Genomic DNA, 27,997 nt, shown 5'->3' on the forward strand with positions numbered 1-27,997 from the left:
GATGGATAAAGGAGAGAGATGAGCATTCCGAACACTGAGTTCCAGTAGGTAAACAGAAGTATTTTTGAAGTCCTCTCCCTGAATCACTTCTGTCCATGCAGACAAGCAAACTCCTGTTGCTGAAGCCCTGGCAACATGTTTGGATGAACCGGGGAACTGTTCGTTATCTTTTCAGTCATCTTGAAAAACTCCTGAAGAAAAGTACTCTTCCTTCAGTGAGTAAGTTCTGTCTTATTTAAAAACTTAACTGTGGTCTTTTTTCCTTGCCTTTTCCCCTGAGGCTGCTTCAGCAAATAATTTTTTTTAATCGAGGCTGGCCTGTTGTGCTAGGGAAGGAGAAACACTTGTTTTGTGTGAGTTCCTAGTTGAAGTGAGTAATGTCTAACTAAACTAAGAAGATGAAACACTTAAGTGTACTTTGGGTTTTTTAAAATGTCCTCTTCACTCATTTGTTAAACTCTAGGGCTCCTGGTTCTTTGAAGGTAATTAGTATGGTAGAAGAGTGTCTTTTTTTAAAAAAAAATTTATTTTTGGTCATGCTGCACAGCATGCTGGATCCTAGTTCCCCAAACCAGGGATCGAACCTCTGTCCTCTTCAGTGAAAGCACAGTGTTAACCCCTGGATCACCAGGGAAGTCTCCTGTGTCATTGCAGTCCCTTACATTTCCAGTCCTTTGGGCTTTCAGGTGGACAGGGCATAAGGCCGGTGATAGGAGTGAGGAGAGAACAAGCCCAATTCCTAATCAAGAACACTCCTCACCAACCCTTCATACTGGGTTTCTTTTGTGTAATCTCATTTTTTTTTAAGCCTGTTAGTTCATGTCTTTTGTTAACCAGTGTAAAATTATTTGTTTTCTGGTTTCTTGAAACAGTAGATCAGACCACATAGGCCACAATAGCATCTGTCAAAGTGACTGGCCATAAAAACCAGCACCCATATTCATCTGAAGGGCACTCCCTTGGAAGGTGGCTGATTTTTACCATTCTCATCTACCTTATGGTATTTTGGGACAGCCAGTTTAACCTTCTTTCCCTCATTATTTTTTGGAGTGGTGGAAGGTTCTCTTTTAGCACCACCGTTAAGTCTCCACACAAGAAGAGTGGCCTCCTTTGAATGTTGAAGTCAAAGTCCGTCTTCCAGTTGCTTTCCAGCAAAGAGAAGTCTTTGATCAGAAGGAAATTCCTTATCCTGGATCCTGGTCTTCATATTTTCTGTTGTATCCGGGGGTTCAACCTCCAGAGTGATGGTCATCATGGTAAACTGCATCTTGGCTGCTGTTCCTCGGTGGATTTAGTGTAATCTCGATCCTCTTTCTGACCTGTCCACTTTTTGAATTGTGAGGTGTGAGAGGAGTGTCTTCATCCCTTCCTTAATGTGCAGTGCTTTGATTGGTTGTTTGAGGGGGGTGGACTTTTAAAGATCTTTGCAGTAATGTACTATATTGTTTCTTTTGCCCCATCCTCCAACCAAATGGAGAATTTGTATTATCGTTGGAGAGTGAGATGAGATCTTTAAGACTGAGACCTGTCAGGAATGAAGAAAACTCTCCTCTACCCTTCTAGGTTCTTCTGGCTAGCCTAAGAATTAAATTGACATGTGTCAGATCAACAGGAGAAACTAAAAGTTTTTAAAATTTATTTTTAAAATTGAAGGATAATTGTTTTACAGAATTGTGTTGGTTTCTGCCAAACATCAACATGAATCAGCCATAGATATACATACGTATGTATATGTATCCCCTCCCTCTTGAACCTCCCTCCCGCCTTCCTTCCCACCCCTCTAGGTTGTTATGGAGCCCCAGTTTGAGTTCCCTGAGTTGTATAGCAAATTCCCACTGGCTGTCTACTTTACACATGATAATGTAAGTTTCTATGTTTGGAAAAACTAAAATTTAATTTTCGATTGCCAGATGGGTTGGGGATATGGAGGAGAGAGAAATAGGTAAGGGATATTAACAAGTACAAACTTCCAGTTGCAAAATAAATGAGTCACAGTCATGAAATGTACAATATGGATATAATCAGTAATTATGTAGTATCTTTGTATGGTGATAGGTCATAATGACTTATTGTAATAATCCTTTTGAAATGACTAGAAGTATCAAATCACTGTTGTGTAATAGGAACTAACATTTAATAATAGGTTAACTATATTTCAAAAATAAACCATAGAAAAAGAGATCAGATATGTGGTTACTGGAAGTGGAGGGGAGAGGGAAGAGGAATTGGATGAAGGCAATGAAAAGGTAGAAACTTCCAGTTATCAGAAAAAAAAGTCCTAGGGAACCTGATTAAACTTAAAAGCTTTTTGCACAGCAAAGTAAACTATAAGCAAGGTGAAAAGACAGCCCTCAGAATGGGAGAAAATAATAGCAAATGAAACAATGGACAAAGGATTAATTTCCAAAATATACAGGCAGCTCATACAACTCAATACCAGAGAAACAAACAACTCAATAAAAAAGTGGGGAAAAGACCTAAAGAAGACATTTCTCCAAAAAAGACATACAGATGGCTAACGAGCACATGAAAAGATGCTCAACATCACTCATTATTAGAGAAATGCAAATCAAAACTACAATGAGATACCACCTTACACCGGTCAGAATGGCCATCATCTAAAGGTCTACAAACAATAAATGCTGGAGAGGGTGTGGAGAGAAGGGAATGTTCTTTCACTCTTGGTGGGAATGTAAATTGATACAGCCACTGTGGAAGACGATATGGAGATTCCTTAAAAAAACGAGGAATAAAACCATCATATGACCCAGCAATCCCATTCCTAGGCATATACCCTGAGGAAACCAAAATCGAAAGAGGCACATGTATCCCATTGTTCATTGCAGGACTATTTATAATAGCTAGAACATGGAAGCAACCTAGATGTCCATTGACAGATGAATGGATAAAGAAGTTGTGGTACATATTTCACAATGGAACCTTACTCAGCCATAAAAAGGAATGCGTTTGAGTCAGTTCTAATGAGGTGGATGAACCTAGAACCTATTATACAGAGTGAAGTAAGTCAGAAAGAGAAAGATAAATACATATTCTAATGCATATATATGGAATCTAGAAAAATGGTACTGAAGAATTTATTTACAGGGCAGCAGCAGTGGAGAAACAGACATAGAGAATAGACTTATAGACATGGGGAGAAGGGAGGAGAGGGTGAGATGTATGGAAAGAGTAACATGGAAACTTACATGACCTTATGTAAAATAGATAGCCAACGGGAATTTGCTGTATGGCTTAGGAAACTCAAACAGGGGCTCTGTATCAACCTTGAGCAGTGGAATGGGGAGGGAGGTGGGAGGGAGGTTCAAAAGGGAGGGGCTATATGTATACCTATGGCTGATTCATGTTGAGGTTTGACAGAAAACAGCAAAATTCTGTAAAGCAATTATCCTTCAAATAAAAAAAATCCTAGGGATGTGACAGTTAATACTGTGTTACATATGAAAGTTGTTAGGATTTACTACCAAGAATTTTCATCACAGGGAAAAACTTTTTGTATCTCTATGAGATGATGGATGTTTACTAATTATCACAAGATTAGTAAACATCCATCGTCTCATGGATATCTTGTGATAATCATTTCATGATATCAGATCATAATACTATACATCTTAAACTTATGCAGTGTTAATGTATGTCAAGTATATATCAATAAAATTTGAAGAAAAGTATTTGTTACATATGAAAATTGCATATACGTGAGAGGATCAGAGCCCCCATATATGTGAGAGGTTGAGAGACAGAAATGTAGAATGAAGTACACATGCCTTCCTGAACTAAGAAATGGGGTAAGGTGCTGGGCTGGGACCTCAAAAATTGTGGTCCTAGGAAATTTGTAATTTTCAATGGGTGTGTTCTCTCGATTCTTCTCTCTCATGAAATCCTTTCTAGCTAAAATGGAATAGAGATAATTGGAGGAAATAAGACATTGATTAAAATGGATATTTTTATTAATTATTTTGGATTGCCTTCTTTTTAAATTGTGGTATATGATCTCAGGATTTGAACTGTGATGTCTAATTTTCTCCATTACGGTGATCTCCCACTTTTTATCATTGGTTTGCTTAGCTCTTAGAATTTTGATTACTTTGTTTCTTAGATTTTATCATATGTTAAAAAGCCATACTAACTTTGAAAATATTGGAGGGAGTAGAGGGAAGGCCAGTCTAAACTAACTAGCTCAAAATTATAAACACAGTATTTTTCTTTTTTAAACTGCTTTTTAAATGTTTACATACCCAGTGTATTCTTTCAAGGTTCTCATTAGTTCTCTATTTTATACAGTGTCAATAGTGTATATATGTTAATCTCAGTCTCCCAATTTGCCTCTCCCCACCCTCCCCTTACCCTTTGGTATCCATATGTTTATTTTTTGTCTCTATTTCTGCTTTGTAAATTGTCTATACCTGTTTTTTTTTTGGATTCCACATATATACATGGGATAATATATGATGTTTTTCTCTTTCTGACTTCACTCTGTCTTAGTCTGTATTTTCAACCGTGTCTCTACAGATGACCCAATTTTGCTCCTTGTTCTGACTAATATTCCACTGTATATGTGTACCACATCTTCTTTATCCATTCCTCTGTTGATGGATATTTAGATTGTTTCCATGTCCTGGCTATTGTAAATAGTGCTGCAGTGAATGTTGGAGTGCATGTGTCTTTTTTAATTAGGCTTTTCTCTGGGTATGTGCCCAGTAGTGGGATTGCTGGGTCACATGGTAGTTCCATTTTTAGTTTTATGAGGAACCTCTGCAGTGTTCTCCATAGTGGCTTTATCAGTTTACATTCTCACCAACAGTGTAGGAAGATTCCCTTTACTCCACACCCTCTCCAACATTTACTGTGTATGAATTTTGTGATGATGGCCATTCTGACCAGTGTGAGCTGATAGTTCATTGTAGTTTTGATTTACATTTCTCTAATAACTAATGATGTTGAGTGTCTTTCCCTGTGTTTGGCCATCTGTATGTCTTCTTTGGAGAAGTCTGTTTAGGTCTTCCACCCATTTTTTGATTAGGCTATTTTTTTGAAATGGAGACGCATGAGCTGTTTGTTTATTTGGAGATTAATCCTTTGTCAGTTGCTTTGCTAAACAGTATTTTTCAAGGAATGTATATTATCATTTGTGTGTATATGTATATATTAGTTCAGTTTAGTTGCTCAGTCGTGTCCGACCCTTTGTGACCCCGTGGACTGTAGCACTCCAGGCTTCCCTGTCCATCACCAACTCCCAGAGTTTACTCAAACTCATGTCCATCGAATAGGTGATGCCATCCAACCATCTCATCCTCTGTCGTCCCCTTCTCCTCCTGCCCTCAATCTTTCCCAGCATCAGGGTCTTTTCCAATGAGTCAGCTCTTCGCATCAGATGGCCAAAGTATTAGAGTTTCAGCTTCAGCATCAGTCCTTCAATGAACACCCAGGACTGATCTCCTTTAGGATGGACTGGTTGGATCTCCTGCTGTCCAAGGGACTCTCAAGAGTCTTTTCCAACACCACAGTTCAAAAGCATCAATTCTTTGGTGGTCAACTTTCTTTATAGTCCAACTCTCACATCCATACATGACTACTGGAAAAACCATAACTTTAACTAGATGGACCTTTGTTGGCAAAGTACTGTCTCTGCTTTTTAATATTCTGTCTAGGTTTGGTCATAGCTTTTCCTCCAAGGAGCAAGCATCTTTTAATTTCATAATTTCATATAAATAATTATATATATTTATATGTGTATGTATAAAATATAAACTACATGTTACCTTGCATGATCTTTAAGGAATTTGCAGTTGCCTGAGTCTTGATTTTGCATGTATATGTTTAAGTGCTTGAGGCTACTTTGAAAGAGTTCTTAGTAGTTTAACCCTTAGTAGTAGTAACCCTTAAAGTCTTCGATGTGTTCTTAGTAAACTTTTTTTTTTTTAATTCTCATAGCCAGGGTGAGAGTCCATTTAGCTCAGCTCTATCAAGTATTACATTATTAAGTAGAATGGAGCTGCTAGGATATTTTTAGAGAAAAATCTACAGTGCTCTCCATATACATGTGCATTTACATGACTATTACATCTACTACACACACTGATGTATATGTGCACATGTATTACAGTCCCTGAGCACACCATGTATTTGTGGGCAATTTGAGGACATGATCTTTGGGTGTAAACTAGACCAAGCTTTCTGAGGGCAGGAAGCGTGGCCCTTGGCATTCTTCTTCTGTGTGAACATATCTGCCAGAGACTTTGCTTGGTGCCCACCTTAGATGGGGGCGGCCTTTATGAGAGGCAGCTCCAGTTCCTTTCTGCCTTTCCCTCTGGGTGCTAATGAATGGGAGGCGAGGCTGTGTTGGGGGAAGGCTGGGAGGCTGAGCTGTGCACCGTGTGCCTTCTCATGAGTGGGCGTGTGGCTCCTCGCCTGTTCCTGATCCTCTTGCTGCCGCGCCATAAGCTCAGTAGTTAAGAGCACAGGCTTTGGTGTCAGCCCTGGGTTTGAACCTTGGCACTCTCATTTTCCAGCTGTGGGATCTGTCTTGAACAGATCTAGTTAATCTCTCCAAGCTTCATTTTCCTGATCTAGAAAACGGGGATCATAATTACACCCTCCCCAGGTACATTTACTCAAGGATGGATTTTCAGTAGTGGAAGCTGGTTAATCTGCATGTCCCCCATTGTTGTGTGCAGCCAACTGGTAGATACAAAGTATTCAAACAATTTCTGGAAAGTTCTGAAAACCAAAACTTGAATTTGCTGTCTATGCCAGCAACTGTTTACATAGTATTTATATTGTATTTACATAGCATTTATATGTTGTCTGTGTGTGTTTGTGTGAAAGTTGCTCAGTTATGTCCAACTCTTTGCAACCCCATGGACCTGCCAGGCTCCTCTGTCCATGAATTCTTCAGGCAAGGATACTGGAGGGGGTAACTGTTCCCTTCTCCAGGGGATCTTCCCAACCCAGGGAGTGAACTCAGGTCTCTGGCACTGCCGGCACATTCTTTACCATCTGAGCCACCAATGTTTTATAAGTAGTTGTAAATATGATGCAAATACTGTGTAAATAGTTGCCTATGAGGGAAATTGAAGTTTTGTTATTTTATTTTGCCATTTTTTCCCCTGAAATCTTTGATCCACAGTTAGTTTAATTCAGATGTGGACCCCACAAATGGAGAGGACAGGCTGTATTATATTGAGGAATTTTGAGTATATAGGTTTATTAGGAAGGGATATTGGTCTGTAGTTTTCCTTCAGTGTCTGTCTTTAGAATCAGATTAGTGCTGGTCTCATAGGATGGGAAATGTACCTTCCTCTTATATTTTCTGTAGTGAAAGTGAAAGTCACTCAGTTGTGTCCGACTCTTTGTGACCCCATGGACTATACAGGAATTCTCCAGGCCAGAATACTGGAGTGCATAGCCTTTCCCTTCTCCAGGGGATCTTCCCAACCCAGGGATCGAACCCAGGTCTCCCACATTGCAGGCAGATTCTTTACCAGCTGAGTCACAAGGGAAGCCCATTTTCTGTAGAGACTATATATATTTAGCATTACTTCTTTTTTAGATGTTTGGTAGAAGGAAATGGCAACCCACTCCAGTATTCTTGCCTGGAGAATCCCATGGACAGAGGAGCCTGGCAGGCTGTAGTCCATGGGATCGCAAGAGTCGACACAACTTCATGACTCAAGAGAGAGAGAGAGAATTTACCAGTGAAATCATAGGGGCCTAGAGACTTTTTTCCCAGAAGATTTTTTTTTTTAAACTGACGTATAGTTGCTCTACAATATTTTATGAGTTACAGATGTATAACATAGTGATTCACAGTTTTTAAAGGTTATACTCCATTTATAGTTACTGTAAAATACTGGCTCTAATCCTGTGTTGTGCAGTATATCCTTGTAACTCACACTTAATTCCCTACTCCATTATTGCCGCTTCTCTCCTATCCTCTCCCCACTGTTAACCACTGGTTTGTTCTCTTATATCTGTGAGATGTAGACTAGCTAAATTTTGTTAAATGTTTGAGTTACCTATTTCATCTTGGGTAAGTCTTGATAACTTGGAGTTTTTAAGGAATTGGCCCATTTCACCTAAATTGTTGAATCTGTGTTGTAGCATTGTTTGCAGTATTCGATTCTTTTAATGCCTGTATTGAAATTCCCTCCTTTCATTCCTGATAAAAATTCATGTTGTCTGTTTTTTTCTTTGTTATTCTTGCTAGAGATTTATCAATTTTGTAGACTTAAAAAAATAGAAGTTTGGTTTTACCTGTTTTAGTGGTTAGAACAGTAGTGTCTTTACCTTCTTTTCATCTTCCCTCTTATAATTCCAACTTGTGGTATCTTTTTACTTTTTGTTTTTAAAAGTGAAGGACTTCATCAAAGCTGGTGAGATTTTTATTTCATTCTGTAATATAACTACAATTAAGATGTCTTTGCTTTGTATATAGGTTGAATCTATAAATCACTTACATTATTATGACTACATAAATACTGTTCACTTCTCATCCTAGTACTGTATCCTGATTACATTTCCTTTCTTTTGTGGTCTTTTTTCTAAAATGTCATTCTTGACGTATTCCCTGATTATGATGGAACATATCCTTAAGAACCACCTTATTGAAAAATGTGAAGGATGTACACTTTCTGAGTCCTTTTATTCCCTCTGTACATATAATGGCTGGTTGGTTTCCATGAGAATTCTGATGGATTGCTATACTATGTGTTAGCATCCAGTCTCATGGATGAGGAGGCCAGTCCTATTGCATTTCTTGTTCCATTGTAGAGGTCTGATTTTATACGTGATCTTTGAGAGATTGCAATGATATATCTTGACATAAACCTTTTAAAATTTGTTGTATTGGCCATTGGTAGGCCATTTTAGTTTGAAGATTCACGTTCTTTGCAAATACTACTTTGCTTGTTTTTCCTGTTTTATTTTCTTTCTGAAAATTCGTAACTGCGGAGACTCTTATTGATTGCCGTGTAGCAAACTACCCCAAATGTTAGTGGTTTAACATTTAAAAAGTCATTTTATCACACCCATAGATAGATTCTGTGGATTTCAGACAGGGCCTAACAGGGATGGCTTGCTCTGTTCTCTGAAGTCTAGGGTTTCAGCTGAGAAGCAGCAGCTGACGGGCAGAATCAACTGGAGACTTCCTCACTCTCGTGTCTAGTGCTCACACTTGAAGGCTCTGCCCAGCTGAAACTCCTGGCCAGAGCATTTCTGCATGGCCTCTCTGTTGACTTGAATGTGTATGCATGATGGCTGTATTCTGAGAGGAAGAGTTTGCCCAGGGAACTTTTTGGAGATGACCTGTCCAAAGATGAAATATCCCAAGAGAACATGAGGACACTACTGGGTTCCTTCTGACCTGGTTCCAGAAATTGTATCACTTCTGCTCATTTTTTGGTTTCTGATGAGTCAGAGCCAACCCAGATCCAAGGGGAAGGGAATTAGACCCCATATTACTCCACTACAAAAGAGATAAATAGCAAGTGCTGGATTTCTAGTCTAAATATATGGGAAAATAACACCTTTGTCTGAATATTGAAAGATTTACATTTCTATAATACCTCCTGGTGAGTCCTTGTTCCTGAGGAGTATTTTCTAGTTGTAGAGCTCACTCATTAAAAAAACAGATAGTTAAGTATAAAGAAACAGAATGACCAAATGATCTATTTAGAATAAACATCGAAGTAAGGTAGTAGAGGACCTGGATTTAATCCCTGGGTTGGAAGGATCCCCTGGAGAAGGGCATGGCAACTCACTCCAGTATTCTTGCCTAGAAAACCCCATGGACAGAGGAACCTGGCGGACTATAGTCCATGGTGTTGCAAAATGTCGGACATGACTGAGCGACTAACATAATAATTGCTTAAAGAAGACAGAAGTCTTTGTCACCTGCGTAAAAAACCTCACTGAACATTAGGAAATGCAGATGAAATAAATCTCTTTTTCAAAGTAAGGAGAATGAGTGTATTCATGATAGTAAATAGTTTATCCAATCATATACAATTAATCCATTGATATTTTCTATATCCCCAAGTAGAAGGTAAAGATTTTTCTGTTTGAATTTGAAATACCATTGAAGAAGTATGTACAGACACTCTGAAGTACATCAAGTGCATGACTTGAATGCCGTGCGTGAACATTCCCACCCTGTGCTGATGGCCCTCCCTCAGTTTTGTTATTTTCTTGCCGCATGGTCACAGTCATACCAGAAGGGTTAAAGAAGAAAAGTTGCATTCCTAAAGTTTCAACTTCCTTTCCTTTTTCCTGTGAAGGAAATATTATTTCTGTCTTTTCTCCAATTAACTGCTATTGTATTTCTTCTTCTTTCTGTATTTTTCTTTGCATTGACATTATAGACATTGAGAACCTTAAAGAATTAATTTAAATGACTGTGAAGGGGAACAAAAGTCGCAGTATTTTTAAAAGACCTTGAAAAATGCCTTTGCTAAGTATTAAAAATGTTCTGTGTTATCGCAGTTAGGTAACTAAAATATCATAGTTCACTTCAGTCGCTCAATTGTGTCCAACTCTTTGTGACCCTGTGGACCATAGCATGCCAGGCCTCCTTGTCCATCACCAATTCCCGGAGTTTACCCAAACTCATGTCCATTGAGTCAGTGATGCCATCCAGCCATCTCATCCTCTGTCGTCCCCTTCTCCTCCTGCCCCAATCCCTCCCAGCATCAGTATCTTTTCCAATGAGTTAACTCTTCACATGAGGTGGCCAAAGTATTGGAGTTTCAGCCTCAGCATCAGTCCTTCCAATGAACACCCAGGACTGATCTCCTTTATAATGGACTGGTTGGATCTCCTTGCAGTCCAAGGGACTCTCAAGAGTCTTCTCCAACACCACAGTTCAAAAGCATCAACCCTTTGGCACTCAGCTTTCTTTACAGTCCAAGTCTCACATCCATACGTGACTACTGGAAAAACCATAACTTTGACGAGATGGACCTTTGTTGGCAAAGTAATGTCTCTGCTTTTTAATATACTATCTAGATTGGTCATAACTTTCCTCCCAAGGAGTAAGCATCTTTTAATTTCATGGCTGCAGTCACCATCTGCAGTGATTTTGGAGCCCAGAAAAATAAAGTCTGACACTGTTCCCACTGTTTCCCCATCTATTTGCCATGAAGTGATGGGACTGGATGCCATGATCTTAGTTTTCTGAATGTTGAGCTTTAAGCCAACTTTTTCACTCTCCTCTTTTACTTTCATCAAGAGGCTCTTTAGTCCATTTTTGCTTTCTGCCATAAGTGTGGTGTCATCTGCGTATCTGAGGTTATTGATATTTCTCCCAGCAATCTTGATTCTAGCTTGTGCTTCTCCCAGCCCCGTGTTTCTCATGATGTATGCTGCATATAAATTAAATAAGCAGGTGGTGACAATTCCTATTTGAAACCAGACTGTTCCATGTCCATTTCTAACTGTTGCTTCCTGACCTGCATACAGATTTCTCAAGAGGCAGGTCAGGTGGTCTGGTATTCCTGTCTCTTGAAGAGTTTTCCACACAGTGATCCACACAGTCAAAGGCTTTGGCATAGTCAGTAAAGCAGATATAGATGTTTTTCTGGAACTCTCTTCCTTTTTCGATGATCCAGCGGATGTTGGCAATTGGATCTCTGGTTCCTCTGCCTTTTCTAAAAGCAGCTTGAGCATCTGGAAGTTCATGGTTCATGTATTGCTGAAGCCTGGCTTGGAGAATTTGAGCCTGTGAAATGAATGCACTTGTGCAGTAATTTGAGCATTCTTTGGCATTGCCTATCTTTGGGATTGGAATGAAAACTGACCTTTTTCAGTCCTGTGGCCACTGCTGAGTTTTCCAAATTTGCTGACATATTGAGTGCAGCACTTTCACAGCAGCATCTTTTAGGATTTGAAATAGCTCAACTGGAATTCTGTCACCTCCACTAGCTTTGTTCATAGTTATGCTTCCTAAGGCCCACTTGACCTCACATTCTAGGATGTCTGGCCCTAGCTGAGTGATCACACCATCTTGGTTATCTGGGTCAGGAAAATCTTTTTTGTACAGTTCTTCTGTGTATTCTTGCCACCTCTTCTTCATATCTTCTGCTTCTGTCAGGTCCATACCAATTCTGTCCTTTATTGAGCCCATCATAGTTAGGTAACTAGAATAGTCCACAAAAGTTTGTTTACTGTATTATTGCTGAGTCCAATACTGCACTTAAATAGTAGATTTTAGCAACTCTAATAAACAGGTTTTTTTTTTTTTTAAGGTTTTTGTCTTTATTTATTTATTTATTTATTTTTACAATTTATTTGTTTTTTTTTTTTTTTTTGCCACATGACATGCGGATCTTAGCTTCCTGACCCAGGGATCTAACTTGTGCCCCCTACAGTGGGAGCACCGAGTTCTAACCGCTGAACCACCAGGAAGCCTCCCCCATAAACAGCTTTTTATGAAAAAAATCTTATCACAACTTATGACCTTATTTCTATGGGAAATTTTATTTCTAATTTAGAAACATAATACAACCTGCTGTAATTTAGACATTGAGTTTTTGTATGTAAAAGTTTGTTTCAAATTCTGACAAATAAATATACTGGAAACACAGATGTAAAGTCTAGTGTTTTGGTTTTAATATTTATGTATGCAGCAGCATTCTAAAGTGTTAAGTTTCACAGGCTATAGACCAGCTATATTTAAGTTGTCTGTTTAAATATTTATAAAGTGTAATTTCTATGGAAAAGCAGTTCAGGAAAAAGGCCCACATAGTATAGGTTAAAAGTACTGTTGTGTGAGAGAGTGGAGGTTCTAATCAATGTAATGTATTTTATTCAGAGATAAAGAAAACTGCAATATTAAGCCAGGATATGTCTACTTTTATGTTCTTGGCAGTCCCATTAGATTTCTAACGTGATTTCATTTCCTCCCTCTTAAAAAATGACCAAGTATGTAGTAATATATAGCAGCTAAAGGAATGAAAACACTGAAAGGATAAAAGGATAAACTGATGTTACCCCTGGACTTCATGAAGGTTTAGAACAGATATCTCCTTGAGCATAAAAAGTCATATATTTAGCATGACTTGCACTACACAGGACATATCCCATGTTTATAGCCTTATGTCAGCATTCAGGTTTTATTTCTTCCCCTGTTTCTGGATATCTTTAGAGTTTGTAAAATCTATTTTGATGCTGCATAAAATGGTACTTAACCTAGGTGGCTTTTATAGAAACATTTTCATGAGTAATTATCTCCTGCTTCATAAAAGCAGGATCAGTTCCTTATTTATACTGGCTTTCTTACTCACAATGCAAATGTGACTTCAGGTGGGGTGGGAACTCATGAGATGCATACTTCTTATATTTGCAGAGTAGATTTACCAGCATCTAGAGCAAGGAAGTCCCGCAGGACTCTATTTAGTGTAATAGCCCAGGAAGTTAGAATGGCCTGGCTAACCACATCAATATGCATAATTGACAAGCTACTCAATACTCCTGAAGATAAGTACTTTCCACTCTTTTCTTTTCGCTATCAAATGTAACCGTATGTTTTATTCCTAGGCTACTGTTTTGTTCTAGAAATTAGCATGTATCCTTAATGTGTATATACTAATTAAGAGTGAATAGCTTCATGGAACTTGAAAAATACTGTGGTGCCTCTAGGCAGGATGGTCTTTAAAATATCAGTGTGTTGGTGATAGGTGATGCATAATCTCCAGCCCCTACAAGGATAACGTAGGTGCCCAGGTTGGAAAGGAAGAAGTAAAACTATGCTTGCAGATGACTTGATCTTGTATATATTTATAGAAAATCCTAAGGTATCCAGTACAGAACTATAAGAATTAGTGAGTGAGTTCACCTGGATATCAGGGAGGGTACAAGAGCAATAGTACAGGAAAGTCATTTGTATTTTTATGCATTCACAATGAACAGTTCAACAATGAGATTAAGATGTTTCTATTTACAGTCAGAATACTTGGAATCTATTTACAAAACAATTGCAAAAAAAAATTGCAAAACTTGTACTGTGCAAACTACATTACAAAAAGGTTTTGAATGTCCAGAATAGGCAAATCTGTAGAGATAGAAAGTGAATTGGTGCTTGCCTAATGGTGAGGGTAAGGGATTGGGAGACATGAGAGTGACTGCTGATTGGATTGGGTTTCTTCTGGGAGTGATGGAAAAGTTCTGCAATTTTAGATATTGGTGCATACATGCTGTCTCTTCAGTTGTGTCTGACTCTTTGTGATGCTGTGGAATGTGGCTCACCAGGCTCCTCTGTCCATGGGATTCTCCAGGCAGGAATACTGGAGTGGGTTGCCATGCTCTCTTCCAGGGGATCTTCCCGAGCCAGGAATCAAACCTGTGTCTCCTATGTCTCCTGCATTGGCAGGCAGGTTCTTTATCACTAGCACCACCTGAGATAGTGGTGATGGTCATACAACTGTTGAATATACTGAAAACCATTGAATTGTATACTTTGGGTGAAAGATATGGCCTGTGAATTATATCTCCTAGAAGTTTTTAAACAAAGGGGAGGGAGATAAAGTAAACTTTAAAATATTGACACGAAAAGGTATCTATAGCTTAACAATGTAAAAGTAACATATACTCCTAGTTAAAAATTTGTCCAACACCACAGAGCTTAACTTGAGGCATTGAAATTGTGCCTGTATTTATCTTCTCTGCCTAAACTAGCTGGATTCCTGTTTTCTTGAGGAACTTTTTGAAAACTGGAAAACATTATGGTAATTCACAGTATACATTTTTAGTTTGCCTTTTATGTAAGGGCCATAAATTAGCTTTTAGAACTACAATGTTTTTATTCACTTATAGTAAGAATTATTTAATTTTTGAATGGTTTGTCAGAGTCACTAAAACCCTTGGGAAGTCATTGCTAGGAATAATCTCCCCATCTTCCTCCACAAAAATTTGTGAAATAATTTACTAAATTAGTGTCCTTAGTGGTAGAAAACAAGAAATGAGAAGCTCAGAAGAGTAAACAAAAGAATTCAACCATTGTAAACCTTCTCTCCCAGAGGAAAAAATTTTTTAGCTTTTGGTGTATTTCCTTTCAGAACTTAAAAAAAAAAAAAAAAAAGGCAGACTTATTGAGAGAGAATTCATTTTCTATATAAGTGACCCATTTAATCTTCTGGCACTTTTTAAAGAACTTTTTAAAAAGTACAATGTATATACAGAAAGTATACAAAATGCAAGTATATGTACAGCTTGGTGGATTTTCCCATCCATGTAAGACTGCATCTCATGAAATAGTAACTAAGAGAGAGTAATGTTCCAAGGTTACCTAAAGGTAATAACCGCTGCCTTAACTTCAGAATGCATAGTTTTTCCTGTTTTTGTATATCATGTAAATGAAAACATACAGGATGTATTTTCTTGGTCTGCTTTTTTTATACAGCAGTGTATTTATGAATTAGAGTGTTCTTTCTCATTTTTTAGTGATTATCCCACAACTGATTCTTTCCATTGTCCAGCATCGGGGTAGTTTTTGGTTTTGGCTATTAATATTATTAATACTTTTGAAATGTCCCTTGGTGGACATCTGTCTGCATTACTGATTTGTTCAGTTCAGTCGCTCAGTCATGTCTCTTTGCGACCTCATGGACTGCAACACGCCCAGCTTCCCTGTCCTTCACCATCTCCCAGAGCTTGCTCAAACTCATGTCCATTGAATAGGTGATGCCATCCAACCATCTCATCCTCTGTTGTCCCCTTCTCCTCCCGCCTTCAATCTTTCCCAGCATCAGGGTCTTTTCAGTGAGTCAGCTGTTAGCATTAGGTGGCCAAAGTATTGGAGTTTCAGCTTCAGCATTAGTCCTTCCAATGAATATTCAGGGTTGATTTCCTTTAGGATGGACTGGTTTGATCTCCTTGCAGTCCAAGGGACTCTCAAGAGTCTTCTCCAACACCACAGTTCAGAAATGTCAGTTCTTCTGCACTCAGCTTTCTTTGTGGTCCAGCTCTCACATCCATACATGACTACTGGAAAAACCATAGCTTGGACTAGTCAGACCTTTGTTGGCAAAGTAACGTTTCTGCTTTTCAATATTCTGTCTAGATTGGTCATAGCTTTTCCTCCAAGGAGCAAGCGTCTTTTAATTTCATGGCTGCAGTCACCATCTTCAGTGATTTTGGAGCCCCCCCAAAATAAAGTCTGTCAGTGTTTCCACTGTTTCCTCATCTATTTGCCATGAAGTGATGGGACTGGATGCCGTGATCTTAGCTTTCTGAATGTTGAAACTTTTTCACTCTCCTCCTTCACTTTCATCAAGAGGCTCTTTAATTCTTCTTCACTTTCTGCCATAAAGGTGGTGTCATCTGCATATCTGAAGTTATTGATAATTCTCCTGGCAATTTTGATTCCAGCTTGTGCTTCATGCAACCCAGCATTTCACACGATGTACTCTGCATATAAATTAAATAAGCAGGGTGACAATATACAGCCTTGAGGTACTCCTTTCCCAATTTGGAACCAGTCTATTATTCCATGTCCAGTTCTAACTGTTGCTTCTTGACCTGCATACAGACTTCTCAGGAGGCAGGTAAGGTGGTCTGGTATTCCCATCTCTTAAAGAGTTTTCCACAGTTTATTGTGATTCACACAGTCAAAGGCTTCGGCGTAGTCAATAAAGCAGAAGTAGATGTTTTTCTGGAATTCTCTTGCTTTTTTGATGATCCAACAGATGTTGGCAATTTGATCTCTGGTTCCTCTGCCTTTTCTAAAATCAGCTTGAACATCTGGAAGTTCATGGTTCATGTACTGTTGAAGCCTGGCTTGGAGAATTTTGAGCATTATTTTGCTAGCATGTGAGATGAAAGCAATTGTGTGGTAGTTTGACCATTCTTTGGCATTGCCTTTTTTTGGGATTGGAATGAAAACTGACCTTTTCCAGTCCTGTGGCCACTGCTGAGTTTTCCAAATTTGCTGGCATATTGAGTGCATAACTTTAACAGCATCATCTTTCAGGATTTGAAATAGCTCAGCTGGAATTCCATCACTTCCACTAGCTTTGTTTGTAGTGTTGCTTCCTAAGGCCCACTTGACTTCACATTCCAGGATGTAAGGCCCTAGCTGAGTGATCACACCATCGTGATTATCTGGGTCAGGAAGATCTTTTTTGTACAGTTCTTCTGTGTATTCTTGCCACTTCTTCTTAATATCTTTTGCTTCTGTTAGGTCCATACCATTTTTATCCTTTATTGTGCCCATCTTTGCATGAAATGTTCCCTTGGTATCTCTAATTTTCTTGCAGAGATCTCTAGTCTTTCCCATTCTATTGTTTTCCTCTATTTCTTTGCATTGATCACTGAGGAAGGCTTTCTTATCTCTCCTTGCTATTCTTTGGAACTCTGCATTCAAATGGGTATATCTTTCCTTTTCTCCTTTGCCTTTTGCTTCTCTTCTTTTCACAGCTATTTGAAAGGCCTCCTCAGAAAACCATTTTGCCTTTTTGCATTTCTTTTTCTTGGGGGTGGTCTTGATCACTGCCTCCTGTATAATGTCATGATCCTCCATCCATAGTTCTTTAGGCTACTTCTATCTACCTACTATCTATCTGTCTACTAATAAACTACTCTCTGTCCCTTAAACTACTTCTATCAGATGTAATCCCTTGAATCTATTTGTCACTTCCACTGTATAACCCTAAGGGATTTGATTTAGGTCATACCTGGATGGTCTAGTGGTTTTCCCTACTCTCTTCAATTTAAGTTGAATTTGGCAATAAGCAGTTCATGATTTGAACCACAGTCAGCTCCTGGTCTTGTTTTTGCTGACTGTATAGAGCTTCTCCATCTTTGGCTGCAAAGAATATAATCAGTCTGATTTTGGTGTCAACCATCTGGATTTGTCCATGTGTAGAGTCTTCTCTTGTATTGTTGGTGGAGAGTTCTGACAGAATGCTGTCCACTGGAGAAGGGAATTGGAAACTATTTCAGTATTCTTGCCTTGAAGCCCATGAACAGTATGAAAGGCAAAAAGATAGGACACTGAAAGATGAACTCCCCAGGTCGGTAGGTGCCCGATATACTCCTGGAGAAGAGTGGAGAAATAACTCCAGAAAGAATGAAGAGACAGCCAAAGCAAAAACAATGCCCAGTTGTGGATGTGACTGGTAATGGAAGTAAAGTCCGATTATGTAAAGAACAATATTGCATAGGAACCTGGAATATTAGGTCCATGCATCAAGTTAAATTGAAAGTGGTCAAACAGGAGATGGCAAGAGTGAACATCAACATTTTAGGAAATCAGTGAACTAAAATGAACTGGAATGGGTGAATTTACCTCAGATGACCATTATATATACAACTGTGGGCAAGAATCCCTTAGAAGAGATGGAGTAGCCCTCCTTCTCAACAGGGTCCTAAGTGCAGTTCTAGGGTGCATTCTCAAAAATGACAGAATCATCTCTGTTGGCTTCCAAGGCAAACCATTCAGTATCACAGTAATCCAAGTCTGTGCCCCAACCAGTAATGCTGAAGAAGCTAAAGTTGAATGGTTCTGTGAAGACCTGTAGAAGACCTTCTAGAACTAACACCCAACAAAGATGTCCTTTTTATTATAGGGGACTGGAATGTAAAAGTAGGAAGTCAAGAGATACCTTGAGTAACTGGCAGATTTGGCCTTGGAGTACAAAATGAAGCAGGGCGAAGGCTAGCAAGGGTTTTGCCAAGAGAATGCACTTCTGATGGGCGTATGTATACCAGGGAGTGAAATTGTTGGATCCTAGGGCAGTGCCTCTCAAACTATCTTGTGCGTATCATTCTCCTGGGGGTCTTATTAAAATGCACAGTCTACTTCAGCAGATCTGGGATAGGGCCTGAGAGTCTTGTTCCTAACAAGCTTAAAGGAATTCCAGATGTACTGGTTCTGGACTACACTTTGAGTTAGCAAGGTTATAGTATCCTATGATACTTATGCATTTACTCATAACTGATATACTTATATTCAGTTTTAGTAAATAATACCAAGCAGTTTTCAGAGCAGTTGAGTCAGTTTACATTCTTATTGGCATTTTATAAGATTCCTTTGTTTACATTTATTTGTTCTGTTGCATTGATTAGTTTTTCTATTTGTGCCAGTACCACACTCCTGATTACTTCAGTTTTATGTGAGACTTGATACTTGCTAATGTAAGTCCTCGAACTCTGCATTTCTTCAAGAATGTCTCAGCTTTTCTTGAACCTTTGCATTTTTATCTACATATTATGATGAGGATCAGTTTCCATGTACATAAACCTGCTGGAATTTTGATTGGGATTGTATTGATTCTAGAAATCAGTTTGAGAAAGAATTGATGTCTTTCTCAACATTCAGATCTCTGAATATGGTAAATCACTCTCCATTATTGATGTAGCCTTTCATTTGTTTCAACAACACTTAGAGCTTTCTGTGTCGAGGTTTTATTTTGTTAGTTTATGCTTAAGTATTTTATTTGTTAATGCTGTTGTAAATAGTTCTTAAATTATTTCATAATTGTCACGGCTGATACATAGAACAATTGACTTTCATTTGTTACTTTTAATCAAGTATATTGGTAAATTCTCTTAATTTTAAGTGTTTATAGATTCTTATGGTTTTTTTGTGTGTGAACTCAATCATGTCATGCAAATAACAAGTGATATTTCTTTCCTTTTCAAACTGTATACCGTTGGTTTTTTCACCTAAATGCTCTGCTTAGGAGCTCCAATATAGTGTTGAATACTAAAAGAAATAGTGGGTATTCTTGTCATTTCCCATTTCAGGGGGAAAGCTTTCAGTATTTCACCATTAAGGATGGTGTTTGCTTTAGATTTTATATAGATACCCTTCATCAGATCAAAAAAGGTACTGTATAATCCTAACTTTGCCAAGAGTTTTGGGGGGTTTTTCATTTGTTTTTGAAGTCATGCTAGATAGTGAATTTGGTCATATGCTATTTCTTCTTTTATTGAGTTGATTATATGTGATCTTCCTCCTCTCCTATGATAATGTGATGAACTACATTGAGTTTTTTTAAAGGTCAAAGCAACCTCTTAGAGTTTGAAATGTATTGCTCCTTTTTTATATATGTTTGGATTGGCTGATACTTTGTTAAGAATTATTACATCTGTGTTAAAGAGGGAGATTAGCATATAATCTTTCTTGTTATGTTTGTCATATTTTGTGCTGGCCTCATAAAATGAATTGGGAAGTATTCCACTTTTTCTGTCTCTGGAAGAGTTCATATAAAATAGTTTCCTCTCTGAATGTTTTGAAGAGTTTACTGGCAAAGCAACTGGGCCTCAAGTTGTCTTTCTAGGGAAGGTTTTTAGTTCTGGATTTAATACATTTTGTAGATTTAGAACTGTACACTATCTCTTAATTAGTTTTGGTGTTTTACTAGTAATTTTTCTGTTTTTAGAATTTTACAAATATATTTTAAAAAATATTCTGATATATGTACTTGAATTGTTCAAAACAAGAGCTTAAGTATCTTTTTAATATCTTTGGGACCTTAGTTATGGCCCTTTTACTTTCCTAACATTGATAATTTGCATTTTCTTTTTTTCCCCTTGACTCGCCAAATTCTTATCAATTACATTCTTTTCAAAGAACCAACTTTGTTTTTTTTTTTTTAAACTTTCTATTGGATATTGTCTATATCATTTTTTGCTTTATTATTTCCTTCTTATTTCTTTGGGCTTAAACTTTTCTGATGTATTGACATACATACTTGAATTATTGAATTTTTCAGCTTTCTTTTTTAGGATCCCTTTAAAGCACAGCTTTAGCTGCATTCTGCAACTTTTTATGCCTTATTTTTAATATTAGCTGAAAATATTTTCTAATTTCCTTATTTCTTATAGTTAATTCAGAATTATCTTTCTAGTTACCTTTTTGTTATTAGTTTGTAGGTTCACGCTATTGTGATCAGAGAAAATTAAGTTTTAATCTTTTGAAATTTATTGAAACCTATGGCATATCTTGCTTTATTAATTAGGTATTTCTATGATTTTGATTCTCAAGGCCTTAAACTCTGATAGTGCAGTGACTCATCAGTGATAGGGATATATGAGGTGTGGATATTTTTACTCAGGAACAATTTATGGCTAGATATTATAACTTAACCTCTTTGTTTTTTCTCTCTCATCTTTAACGGGTTGCCTTTCCAGCTATGTTCTTGAAGCTGGATATGATAGAGTTAAATTTCTTTTCACTAAAATAATACGTGCATTATTTCTCTCTTTTTCTAAGATTGTTCCTAGACCCTGCCAAGTGGAGTTTTGTGTGTTACAGATCTTTTTCCAGATACATTTGCACTTTCTTGTGTTAGAGAACTGCTAGTGTGTTTTTGGTATTTGTACCAGTTTTTGTGTTTAATTCTAGGGAGAAACCTTATTCATTTTGGCTTCAGATTATTGGGGGGTTACCTCATTGTTACTCAGGATCTGCTATATAATTTGTGAGGTGCAGGATGAGTGAAAATGTGAGGTGTCTTGCTCAACAATTAAGAATTTCAAGACAGCAATAGCAGAACAATAAACCAAGTATGGGGTCCTCATGACCAATGCTCACATGCTGATGACCAGCCCTGCTGTCACCACTGTGTATCGATTAGATTTAAATAGTTGTATTAAAACAGAAATAAGAAATTTTCTTAACATTTTTCAGATGTTCACACTGTATTTTCATAAATTTGAGCTCTGAAATGCATATTCCCAAGCATTTGAAAAATCAGATTTTTCAAATTTCCACTGTAATTATAAAATTTTATAATATTAGCTAAAGGCCTGTCAGTTTATAGACAGCCTGATACCCTCAACTATGAGAACATTTTATGTGTTCTTAAAAATATGACGAGTTTATAAAAATAAGAGAAATTCTGTGTTAATTTATGACATTTTAGTAGACTTTAGAAAAACCAATTGAATCAGGAAAGTGTTCAGTATTAGATTTTGGAGACAAAATTTAAAGGAAAAATACGCTTGAGGAAAGTCTAGGTATTGTTAGCCTCAAAAAAGGTGTACGACCTCATTAGGGTTGGGTGTGTGTATAAAATGTGTCTTTGAACTAGTTGAACAATTTTGAAATTTAGAGAAGCATGAAATTTGCTGTTAAGTTTTCTATGGAACTCAATTTTAGTGTTAATAATCATACCTTTTATAAGAAATTATGATTTATGTTTAAAAGACAGTTTTGGGACTCCTTCAAGGTCCTGTGGATAAGACCTCATGCTTCCATCACAGTGGATGGGGAACTAAGCTACCTCATGCTACACAGTGCAGTCAAAAAAAGTTGCCAAATAAACTGTCAAAAACATCAGCTTATGAATATGTAAATATACCCAACCATTTTATTTTGTTTTCAGAATATAATAGAAATATGCAAATGCATACTAATTTGTTGTATGACACTTAATGAGAACCAGACCTTCCAATAAAATTCAGTTTTGGGAAAAAGAATGAAAGAAAGTATGAACATTCAGAGATGATGATTTTTCTAATCAGTTTTCAAAACCTGTAAATCTTTTTGCAAGGTAGTTTGGCCTTAAGTTTCTTTTTACTCAGGAGGCTCCACTTCTAAGAATTTACCTTAAAGAAAAAACTGAACAAGTGTACAAGGTGCATATAAGATAAGATGTTTGTTGCAGCATTGTTTTTAAGAGTGAAAAATGGGGAACACATTATTCAGTAGAGGTTTCATCATGTAAATTATGGTGTATTCATACAATGAAAGGTAATATAACCATTAGACTTGATAGTGGTTGCTCGATTGTACAAAAGAATAGACTTAGAAGGGAACAAGTTGAGAGGGAAATGGAGGTGAAGAGAACTAAATAGAAAAAGAGTGCCAGCATCATTACCTTAAAAGTGGTAAGGCAGTGGCTACTTTCTTAAAATAGATAGAAAAGAAAATGAAGGTAATGATTATATCATCCAAGGTTATGAAGGTAGCGATAAAGAATGTATAACTAATAAAAGTATATTGGGAGCACAAAAGACTCGATATGGGCAGTGATAAAAATGATGCACAGTGAGCTGATCTCCATAGACCATGACTAAAAGGGCTAAGTCAGGAAATAGTGAATAGAGCAGTTTGCCACTTTGGAAGGTTTACAGATATTCATCTTGAGATGTTTGTTGTGTCATTAATGCAGCACCCCCATATCAACCTGGATTTCATAGCTTTTGCATGCAGATAAAGGAGATGTAAGCCCCTCCCCCTTAAAGAACAGTTAGTTAAGACTTACAGGCAGATTGTTTCATTCCTTAGCTGAGAGTGGAAGGAAGTTCTATGAAATGCCTTATTCAGTTGTATAGATTGCATAGCAAAATAATTAACTATGGATTTTGGAGTCAACTAGAATTCACATTTATCTATATTTTGTTCAGTCATTCAGTTGTGTCCAACTTTTTGCGACCCCATGGACTGCAGCATGCCGGGTTTCCCTGTCTTTCCCTGTCTCCTGGAATTTGCTTAAGCTCATTTACCTTTGAGTCAGTGACGCCATCCAACCCCTCAGGCATTCCCTTCTCCTCCTGCCTTCAGTCTTTCCCAGCATCAGGGTCTTTTCCAATGAGTCAGTTCTTTGCATTAGGTGGCCAAAGTCTTGGAGTTTCAGCATCAGTCCTTCCAGTGAACATCGAGGGTTGATTTCCTTTAGGATTGATGGTTTGATTTCCTTACTGTCCCAGGGACTCTCAAGAGTCTTCTCCAACACCACAGTTCAAAAACATCAATTCAGCACTCAGCCTTCTTTATGGTCTGTCCAGCTCTCACATCTGTTTGTTTTGACTATACGGACCTTTGTCAGCAAAGTGATGTCTCTGCTTTTTAATATGCTGTCCAGGTTTGTCATTGCTTTTCTCCAAAGGAGCAAGCATCTTTTAATTTCGTGGCTGCAGTCCCTGTCCACAGTGATTTTGGAGCCCAAGAAAATAAAGTCTGTCACTATTTCCATTGTTTCCCCACCTATTTGTCATGAAGTGATGGGACTGGATGCCTTGATCTTAGTTTTTTTAATATACTTTTTATATACTTCTTAGTTATAAGAGCTTTGATCTTCAGTTTCTTATAAAATGAGGACAGTAGTTCAGTGGGCCTGTCTGAGAAAACTGTTTTGAGTAATTTACTTGGAGTTTTTTGCAACAAGGACAGAGACCCAGGGAATGTTAGCCTTTTTAAGTCTCAGTTTTGTGATTTAAAAAATGGAATTAATATCTTCTTTTTGGGGTTCCTGGATAATTAAGTGAGATATACAAACCTAGTGCCTGTGTACACAGGCCCCAGTAATTGTGAGTCATCATTACTAGTACACTGCAGTCATGTGATGTCTGTTGATGGAGTTATAGCCTCTCTGGCCTTAATCAGTACTCTAAGGAAAGGTAAATCTGCAACTTGGTGGGTTAGATAAAGCATTTTGCTTTGAGAGGTCATTAGTAGAAGGCAAGCACAAGGTGTACTCAATGAAGTGTGACTGCTGGACGCCAAGAAAAATTGGGGTTTGCAGTAACAGCCCCCTTTATTCAAGCAGAAAACAGTCTGACGCAAGCAGTGCTTTCTAAATGGCTATGAATGGAACAATCTACTAGGAGAATTTTCCATCTAGAGTACTGGTAATTAACCCAAATGAGACTAAACTGCTGGAAAATCCGAGAGCAATGGAAAATCAAAAGGGTGCCCCGAATTGAATGGGTTAAGGCTATATTGTACTTTAATTCAGAAACAAGTTTTTGTGGTTGGAAAAAGCTAAAGTAATTAATTCAACCGTGAACTCTTAGATTAAATTTATTGGGAGAGGAATCTCATTTTCTAGTGAATCTGTGTAATTCTAGACTGACGGTCTAGACTTTGATCAACTATTACTATCCGATCCCAATTGAACTGCCTTACTAATGAGTTGAACCTTGAGAAACCCGGAATAAATTTTTTAAAAACCCTGCTAAGAAACAATATTTTTTGACCATATAAGATTTGGGGTCTTGTTTTTATTGGCCCTTTTATCTTTGCTATTGCCATTTATCATGGTAGTTCCCTTATGTATTACTGATTGCAACCACAACCTAATAGAATTTCAGATTAGTTGGTTAAAATCAGGCAGTATTTACTGTGTACCTGTTGGGTGCCAGATGGTGTGCTAAATGCTAGAAATATAGAGACAAATAAGACATTGTTCTTGTCCTCAAGGCATTTGTAGCCTTGTCAGGTTCTATCAATAATGATGACTATAGTAAGAATAGCTAACATTTGTAGCGGACTTACAGTTTTCTATGCAAGTGCTTTGTATGTGTTGACTCAATCCTCACAAGGACTTTGGTGCAGGTGCTTTTATTTTGTTTTACAAATGAAGACCTTGAGGCACAAAAATTCAAGTAGCTTGCCTAAAGTGGAGTAGAGAGCAGGAATTTGAATGTAGGCTGTCTGGTTCTACTATGGCAGGCAGCCACTGAGTACCTACTGCATGCTTTGGTCAGAGTTTAGCTTATTAAAATTTTAACTTTTTTAATTTAAAAAAAATTTAGGTTTTTTTTTTTTTAATGTGGACCATTTTAAAAGTCTTTATTGAATTTGTTATAATACCGCTTCTGTTTATGTTTTGGTTTTTTGGCCATGAGGCATGTGGGTTCTTAGTTTCCCAACCAGGGTTGGAACCTGCGCCCCTGCAATGGAAGGTGAAGTCTTAACCACTGGACCCCCAGGGAAGTCCTTAAATTTATGATTTTTTAAAACCTATTTTCTTTAAACCTCTAAAACCCAACAAAAAATAATAAATCCAGTAAAATAAAACTCTAATAAATCCATGAAACTTGTTAATAAAAACATATCTGGGGCTTCCCTGGTGGCTCAGTGGTAAAGAATCCACCTGCCAATTCAGGGGACATGGGTTCAGTCCCTGGGCCGGGAATATCCCACATGCTGAGGAGCAACTCAGCCACAACTACTGAACCTGTGCTCTAGAGCCTGGGAGCTGCAACTCCTGAGCCCTAGAGCCCTAGATCCCGTACTCCAAAAACAAGAGAAACCACCACAGTGAGAAGTCTGCGTGCTACAACCAAAGAGTAGCCCCTGCTTGCTCCAACTAGAGAAAAGCTTGTGCAGCAACGAAGACCCAGCAGAGCCACAAATAATAAACAAGTAAAAACACATTTGCTAGTTTTTTGATGCTCAAATGCTTTCAACCATGAGATGAAATTCTCATATTAATACTATTTACAAACTTGGTTAGAGTTCCTTAAACATTTCAAACCATACTTACAAATTCAATGTTTGATTTCCTCAAGTACTTCACACTTCCAGTAGAGACAGATAAGTCATCATCTCTTAAGAATTTTAAACATTTTAACATTACAACCACTGATGGTTGTAATGGTAATAAAAGTTACTACTACGCTGTATAAATACAACTTAAAATTTATCACTACTACTGTCTCTTCATTCAGAGACTACAAATGTACCCAACCAAAGTGGACAGAATTACCATTCTGAAGCTACTATAGCATTCCAGGTTGGAGATGCATGTCTAGGTCAATAATTCTAGGCTTGTTCTTCTTGGCCTAAACGCCTTATAGTAATGGGCCTGCCCAAGCTTCTGCCTCTTTCTGTATCTTGTACTTATCTAATTTAAAAAAATTATTGGAGTATAGTTGATTTATAGTGTCATGTTAGTTTCTACTGTACAGTAAAGTGAGTCAGTTATGTATATACGTGTTAATCGCTTAGTCATGACTCTTTGCAACCTAATGGACTGTAGCCTGCTAGGTTTTTCTGTCCGTGGATTTCTCCAGACAAGAATACTGAAGTTGGTAGCCATTCTCTTCTCCAAAGGATTTTCCTGACCCAGGGATCAAACCTGGGTCTCCTGCATTATAAGCAGATTATTTACCACCTGAACCACCAGGGAAGCCCATGCATATACATCCACTCTTCTTTAGATTCTTTCTCATACAGGTCATTATAGAGTATTGAGTAGAGTTTCCTGTGCTATACAGTAAGTTCTTATTAGTTGCCTATTTTTTTATATAGTAGTGTGTATGTATCAATCCTAATTTCTCAATTTGCTCCTCCCACCCCATACGTTTGTTTTCTATATCTGACTCTTTCTGTTATGTAACTAAGTTCATTCTGTACTTAGCTAATGTTTTTTAAACTATTTGGCTGTGCTTGGTCTTGGTTTTAGCATGTGGGATCTGGTTACCTGACCAGGGATTGAACCCAGGCCCCCTCTATTGGGAGTGAGGAGTGTTAGCCCACTGGACCACAAGGGGAGTCCCTGTATTTATCTAATTTTTGACCATAGTCTCTTAATCTACGTTAGAGGTGACAGGATTCTGTAGACCCTGCCTAGATGGCATCTTTCCTGTTGAGTTTGCATCGATAGGACCTTGTCCAGTAGTCAGAGGTAGTCATTTCGGCAGATTGGCACATAACATTTTAAAATAAGTACTATTGGAAATTCACATACACCGTAATCCCATACCCAGGACGATCTCTAGCACAAACAGTACTTTCTGTGTGAATTAAAAGGTGCCAGTCTAGGTAGATGAAATAATTACAAAAGGCCTCAGGTCACGACTCAAGGTTCAGCTAGCTAAGCCTGGCTAGATTTTTACTCCGGCTTGCCCTGTTTGCCACAGGTACCCTATAGCTCAAAAACTCCCTTTTTAACTCATGAATTTTCACAGAATTAATGGTCAGTTTGCCATTTGATCTTTTAAACTGGCTCCTTTCTAGACTTTCTGGCAAAAACAAGATATTCTAGCCTGATGTATCCCTTCCCCCACCCCTGCCCAAGACTAGAGTCAGATATTACTGCAAAGCCAGTAGCTTTTGTGGCAGAATAATGTTAGATGCTGTTAGATATGTTTGAAATTTGATTTTATATGAAATTGTTCCGTTGAATTACTGATACTGCTCTTTAGTGACAAAGATCTGAAAGATCTATTTTTAATGGATCACGGAGTTTCCGATTTAGCTGTTAAATCCTTAAAGTATTCTTCTAATTAAAAAAATTTCCATCTCTCT

At 37.8% G+C, this 27,997-nt stretch overlaps 1 protein-coding gene and 1 pseudogene across 3 annotated transcripts in view; one reads left to right on the forward strand and one right to left on the reverse strand.

The window, feature by feature from the left end:
* The window catches only part of CNNM2 (cyclin and CBS domain divalent metal cation transport mediator 2), a 160,133-nt gene that overhangs the window by 65,900 nt on the left and 66,236 nt on the right, over positions 1 to 27,997 (forward strand). The window lies entirely within an intron of this gene.
* LOC110139751 (ubiquitin-ribosomal protein eS31 fusion protein-like) lies at positions 845 to 1,267 on the reverse strand (annotated as a pseudogene).

This window comes from Odocoileus virginianus, chromosome 7 (assembly GCF_023699985.2).
Source record: "Odocoileus virginianus isolate 20LAN1187 ecotype Illinois chromosome 7, Ovbor_1.2, whole genome shotgun sequence".
Classification (NCBI taxonomy): Eukaryota; Metazoa; Chordata; class Mammalia; order Artiodactyla; family Cervidae; genus Odocoileus; species Odocoileus virginianus.